Raw genomic sequence first — 7888 nt, 5'->3', positions numbered from 1 at the left:
GTGTATCTTCTGTTTATTGTTGCATTGAAGGAGCCACACCTTACTGGAACTTATTTCACTTTACAACTATTAGTTTATATATGAAGAACTATATGAACATATGAACATAATATAATTTTTATTATGAACTTATTTTACTTTATAACTATTAGTTTATTGTATGTAGGAAGGGAATATGTGTTATGGAATTAATATAACCTCAGAATATCTAACCACAATGTGTATGCAATTTTAGGAAGATTTTTAAATTTTTTAATTTTTTTTATCACTAATAATTGTTAATACGATCAATTTTATTAATGACATTTTTAATTAAGAAGAATTTTGGATATAAAAAACATAAAAAAATTACACATTAATTTAATTATTAAAAAAAAATATTTATAATATTTGTAATTAATTGTTATTGCGATTAAATTTACAATAACTTTTGGACTATTACCGGTCTTATATCGGGTATCTAACACATCAAATTAAAAAAAGATTTAAGATTTAAGTTCTATACATAAGAAAGAATATACATATATAAAGAATATATAAAATTTAACAATTAAAAATTATAAAAAAAATAAAATTAATTTAATCATTCTAGAGCTGGTTTATGATTTCATTCTAATATAAACACAACAAGTGAATTTATTAATAAAACTCCAGAAAAATGTGAGAACATAAATGTCACGTACGGCTTTGGGTTAGTTAGTTAAGGGGCGCTGACTCTGAGCTTCAAGTTTGGCAGAACACGATTTCGATTCCTGGTACTTGCAATCTCAAAAAATTATTTACAAATAATTAAATATAAGAATTTTTTCCGATAATACTGATGATGGGTATTTGGCAATGCTCGAAACACCTGTATGGTCAATTAATTAAAATAATGTAAAAGAGAGTTTTTGTTATTGTAGTTTACTACTTTTCGAAAAACCTATTTAAAATTTTTTTTTGAAAAGTTAGTTATTAATTTATGTTAAATATTTTAATTATATTTTAAGTTTTATAAAAAATATCTTTAATGCAAATATTTTTTATTAAAATTAATATATAAATTAAAATTTTTAACACAAATTAATAAGTGTAATTTTTTCAAAAAAATTTTTGAGAGTTTATTAATTAATTTTTTTTTATATATTTTACATCCGGCTACAAGTCACATTTTTTAAATAGAACGTTTGTTTAAAATTTTTGAATATAGACTAAATTTCAACATTTCTTGAAAGTCATCATCAGTATAAGAACTAATCAATAAGCATTAATAAATATTAACATAATCTATATCTATTCGTCCATGTTTTTGGTTCCGTTGTCCGTATTGCACTGCAAGAAGAGTCAAAATATAGAATATTTTAAAAAATATTAATATGGTAATATGGTAATACTGTAATATATTAATATTAATAAGCCCGGTAATAATCAAAAACCTTTTTATAATATTTCTTTATTTTTCTTATCTTTTTTTTATCTTCAATATTTTTTCGGTATATTATAGAAAAGTATATTGCAGACGTTTCGAATGGTACAGAATTGCAATAACAAAAATTTTTATTTATTTTTATTTAAATAAATTTTTGGCTGACTATACAACTGTTTTGAGTATTGCCATAAATACTAGTAAATATCAGTAAATACCAACAAAGAGCTTCATATATTATTATACACACCTACCCACCAGAGTTTGGATATGGCTGAATTTTCTTTATACTATAACAAAATGAGCCAATAGGCCTGAATGGATTTTTTGGATTGCCGGCATAACCTAACCTAATCTTTTATAGAGATAAGTTATTCTTTTAACATTTTTTAGATTAATTTAAGCGGAATTTTTTAGATTAGTTTATATACATATGTTAGTTGATTTACTACTACTTAAAAATTATTTATAGTTATTTTAATTTTTGACCTACCCACCAGAGTTTGGATATGGCTGAATTTTCTTTATACTATAACAAAATGAGCCAATAGTCCTGAATGGATTTTTTGGATTGCCGGCATAACCAAACCTAATCTTTTATAGAGATAAGGTATTCTTTTAACATTTTTTAGATTAGTTTAAGCGGAATTTTTTAGATTAGTTTATATACATATGTTAGTTGATTTACTACTACTTAAAAATTATTTATAGTTATTTTAATTTTTGACAAAATAACTAATAATATATGAAATTTTGTTATTTATTTTTAGTTTATATTAAAAGCCATGCACTGCCTTTCGGTTTCATCCTTGCAGTTGCTATGCATATTTTGTTAGTTAAATATTTAACCCTTCCACCGATGTGTGCCCGTATATATAAGTATATGTATTTTGGAATCAGAGTGTTATATTTCACACCAACTGTCGTTGTCATATTGACACAAGGGCATATGTGTACTTTTACAAAATGTTGCACATTTTGGCTTTCCCTTTTAGAGTATATTATATATACAATATATACTTCATATACAGCTTAGAGTAATAAAACCAAACAAAACTAAAATAATAAAATAAAAAATGACATAAAAAATGTTACTGACACAGAAGAGAAATAAAACCAAAAAAAAACATAAAATATACATTTTTATTTTTTATTTTTAAATATTAAAATAAATACAGCTGATAGTTCCTTTATTCTACACTCAAAGTGGATCAATAGTTTAGGGTTGCATAGCGACTAACATTAAAGTGTTGAAACCACCATAAACTAAGCAAAAACAAAAACAAAAAATATATTCCATATTTATCTAATAAAAACCAAATAAAAGATAAAATAAATTTATAACATAATCACAGTCAATTTTGACTTTGTCTTCTATTATTATCATACCCCATAACGATACCCTTTATATGCTCATGTGCCTTACAGGACTCGAGCCTTTAATGGTCGAGCCTTTAATGAAAAGAAATGCACATATTTACCTACCTGTGATGTGAACAGGAACACAACAAATAACTGACGAATTAGGGTACTTCTGGGCACGCGATCACTAGTGCTCTGCAGGCAAGAAAAAGGTGAACAAACAATCCCAAATGTGCTTCGAAGCAATCAACAGGATCGAACCCAAATTGAGTTGCCAACAGAAGAGGTACAGAGATAGCAAATGAGCACGCTTCAAGTCAATAAAATCATAAAATAAAAATAAATATAAAAACATGAAAAAAAAAAGATACAAGCATTGAGTTGCAAACCTTTTGCAAACAATACCTAAAAACTGAAAGGAATATCATCTGTTGCCGGTCTTCGAAAACCAGAAAAAGGTTTTGTGATCAGCACCTGGCTTTGTTCTTTTGTGGTTTCGTCCGCTTCACTTTTGTTCACATTTTAAACGATGTTTTTCTGAATGGATTAATTTGCATTCTTATGACACTAAACAGGAAATTAATGACTTCAAGAAATTAATTTTGACATTGAGACATAAGAACAATTTATTTATATAGTCTATGAACATTCAAGATGCTGCCTGTAAAGAATCATAAATAAAAAAAAATATATTTTTAATTTGAAAATTAGTGCATTCCCATAGGATTTACACATATAAGTCTTGGAAATATACTAAGAAAAATACCTACAACATTAACAAGTATATTAATATTTGTGACGATGGTATGTACTTGTGCATATCTCTTCAGAGATAACTTCAATAGACACTTTCTTCTTTCCATTTTTCTTTTAAATTATAAATATTATTAAAGTATGAAAATAACAAAATTTATTATAACAACAATTACTTACATATATTCTAATGTCTTTATTAAATACAATATATGAATATACGAAAGCAATAAAAAATTGACAATGCTTAAATTTCGAATACCAGAAGAAACAGAGTTTTGGGTTTCTTAACGTTATAAGTACAGCTGATTGTTCCGTCATTCTACTTCTAAAGTGGATGAATAGTTTAGGATTGCATGGCGACCAGCACTTCAGTGTTAAAAGCACCATAAACTAATCAAAACAAAAAAATATGTGCTATATTTATCTTATAAAAACCAAAGGATAGAAAAAATCATCTTTTAAATTTAACCTGCCATAAAGGCTTACTATGTCGGTGCTCTTAACACACGTATCAGTATAATGTAACGATATAAGTCTTGGTTTTCCGCCACTACCGATTCAAACTAGACGTTTCGATACGAAGACGAAGCCTAAGTAACATCTCTGCAACTCGTTGGAAAATACAAGTTTACATCAGATGAAAGTAAGTAAATACAAATATTCTACTCGCTTATCATTAGGGTTTGAGTACAACCACCACTACCGATTCAAACTAGACGTTTCGATACGAAGACGAAGCCTAAGTAACATCTCTGCAACTCGTTGGAAAATACAAGTTTACATCAGATGAAAGTAAGTAAATACAAATATTCTACTCGCTTATCATTAGGGTTTGAGTACAACCACCACACTATTCAAACTAAAAAAAACCCACCTATATTAGTCAGAACATCCGAAGATATTAGCCCAGACCGACGTGGTAACAGATTTATACTTTCAGCAGTGTATAAACTACTCTAAATCGTATCAGGAGGCACATATCTTAACTTTTTGCAGCTAATTAATAATATATGGATGTAACTCACAATGTATAAAACAAGGAACCCGTGAAAAGAAACCTAGTACATACTACTAAGATAATTACAGTTCGTTCAGGCCACTATTTTATAGGATCACATGATAAACTGCGACTTTCATTTAACAATTATTGTTTTTGTGACTTTCCAGCTTTGGATAATAAAAAAAACAGATATTTAGTGAACTACTTTCTTAACAGTCTGTTAAACTAATCATCGAAAAGAATAGAAGATCTGTTTAGCTACATAAACTTAATTGGATGTATCTGGGTTGCCTACAGGAATTTCTTGCGAGGAAATCCTTAGATGCAAAACGGAAAATAATTGCTATTTGTAAGTGGCAGAAGGGTGTCAGTCGATTAACCATTAAAATCAACTAAGTAACCGGGACTTGATGTTTCTAGTTTTGTGAATAGTTCACATAAACATAATGGAGGTACAATGTGGAGAGTACAGGAATGGATTACAGTTGGAACTAATACTAGCAAATAAGAGGTCTTTTAAGATTCTTCTTAAATGTTAATAGTCTGTAATAGTAACCATTTTCATTTTAATGTTCTTCAGAAATAAATTTGTCTTAAACTGGATATAAATTGGATATTCTTCAGTGTTCCCGATATTATTGACTTCAACCGAAGAATACGCTTTGATTATCGTCGTTTACTCCAAAAACGCTTTTTAAACAATTCTCATTTCTCTTTTCAAACGAGAACAATTGATTTGATTTTTTATGCATTAAGTGGTGTAAAACTATCGCTGGAAATATGTTGTGGAATCACAGTGCAATATCACAGTACAGCAGTATATATTTTTCTATGAATTCGGCTTCACTTACCAATCAACAAAGCTGTGAACCCAAGTAATTCGTTCTTGCCGGTAATTACACCGCAGCGTTACACTGAATGGAGCTGTGACTAAAGAACAAAGACAGTGACTTGATTCATCAACGGGAACGAGTATGTGAAAGTATTGTTGCACTGGGATGTGCCTACCAAGTGGGAGTAGGTATAGTGTGCCAGTGGTGTGTGGCATAAGTGTTCCACGGGTGACATGTGCAGCGTGACACAGTGAAGCATAGGTGCTCCGCAGCAATCATGTGCAATTTGTCATATCGCAATTCTCCAAAGCTTCGGAGCAGTTATGGGAAATGGAGCTACAAACTGGAATCCACAGCAAAGATAAAAACATTTTTATGCAAATTAAACTGAGACGTTTTCTAATTATTTTAATGTGTTCGAAACAAAATATTTCACCATTTCAATGTTGCTGCGATTATGCATTAAAATAGCATTTTTCACTACATGAGGCGGAGTAGGAGGACACACGGAATTGCACATAAAACTGAAAAAAAAAATATTGACAGTTAATGTCGATTTAAATAAACTTTCATATTTTAGACATTGAATTGTTTCGTTTATAATGAACATAAAATAAATAAAACCTTCTCCAATGCATAAAAAGTCGACATATCTGGCATGAGTGAAATGCACTTGCATATCCGACTTTTGTGCACTTTTTTTTAATTTGTATTAGTTTGGACGGCCTTCAGTAATTGTTTCCGTCTCGTACTCATTTGCATTAAGTATAAAATTAATGCTGAAATTAAGTTAATTTCGGTTTATGTACATTTCCATTAACTATATTTGGACAAAAAAGATACCAGTAAACCTGCAATTATTGAAGCACTCCACATGATTTGTAAGAAATTTGGAATATCTCATAATTCCAATAAATAGGTTTAATATAATCCCTTATAGAGAGATTTTGAACAGCTTTGGGTCAGTTGGTTAATTAACACAGACCTTAAGCTTCAAATTTTACAGAGTACAAGTAATTGCAGTCTCAAAATATTTTTCACAAACAACTATGGTAAATATAAGAAATAATTTCAAGACCACTGATGATGGATATTTGGCAATTAATTAATTAAACCTAAAATTTGATTAATTAAAATAATATGAAAATTTGTTGTTGTGATTCACTATTGTTTGAATTCTCTTTATTAAATTTAATATTTTCTAATAAGTAAATGGACGAAAATGGCGTCATGTTTTAAAAATAGTTTCTAGATTCTATATCGCGAAATCATTCATTTTAAGACGAACCCAAAAAACTGGCACATGATAGAGTCATACGTGACTAAAGTACTCAAAGCCAAGAGATCAGCTCTAGAAAAAAGTATCAGTAACTAGGCTTATAAATAGAGCAGACACCAAAAAATACATTAAAATAGACGAAGTCTCAGATCATAAATCAAAGAATGGTTGAGGATGCCAATAGAAAAGTAAGCCAATCTAAACTAATGCGAAAACGATTCTGGGAAGAATAAGCTGGGAAAGAAAACAAACAAGGGTTTCATTCTTATGAAAATTACAAGTTTTCATCCTTGAGTAAATTAAGTTGGATTAGTATTAGCATATTTTTTGACAATATTTTTTCTTTTTGCGATACTTTCACATAGCTGTAGTCCGTAATTCCAGATATATTTGATATGAGAGCACTTCACAATAAATCAAAAGCATGTTTTTTAATTCATGATAATTCATTATTTCAATCGACAAACTGAAATAAGTTTCTTAATATAAGATAAAATGCCTTATAATAGTTGGAGAGGTAAGTTCATCAAGTCAATTTCCTATCCAGTTAAATTTCCAAGTATTTTGTCATTATAGTCTGTAATAATTGTATTGAACTTATTGAGACAGGTGAGTAACTAAATCCTTTAGTAATAAATATGATCGGAAATTGCTTGGATTTATTTGGATTGATTCGTTAGTATCTCATCCACAGGGCGAAACTGTTAGCATACGTAGGTAATTTTGCCAATGCTTAAATTGAATTAATATCAATATATAGGACAATATATATATAGGACAACATAGCAGTCCTATATATTGCCAATAAAAATCATCAATTGCGTTATTGCATTTACTCTTAATACATAATATATAATGCATTTTGCATGATTCGCGAAAACTAAAAAAACAATATATCAGAGATAATTTTAGTCCTGCTTTACTTCTTTCCCTTTAAAACTATAATAAATAAATTTATTATATTCGTATGTATTTTTGATATAACGTTAGTACATTGTTTGTACTCAAGTGGGCTTAAATATACAAAGCTGCTACTTCAACTTAGGTTTTGGGTTCTCCGTCGTCGCTACTAATAGAAAACCATTGGTCTCAAGATGAAACTTTGCAAAATCCATTTCATACGCCAAAGACGAAGTGCCTAGTTCCTTATTCATTATAAATTTTAGCGTTTTAGCAGATGTTTGCTAAACATTCATTAAGAATTCATGTATGAAAACAAGAAGAAATGAACAAAAAGCGTCAATCAATATTTA

The sequence above is a fragment of the Teleopsis dalmanni genome, chromosome X, assembly GCF_002237135.1.
Source record: "Teleopsis dalmanni isolate 2A chromosome X, ASM223713v2, whole genome shotgun sequence".
Taxonomy (NCBI): domain Eukaryota; kingdom Metazoa; phylum Arthropoda; class Insecta; order Diptera; family Diopsidae; genus Teleopsis; species Teleopsis dalmanni.
Note: the sequence above shows the minus strand (reverse complement) of the source record.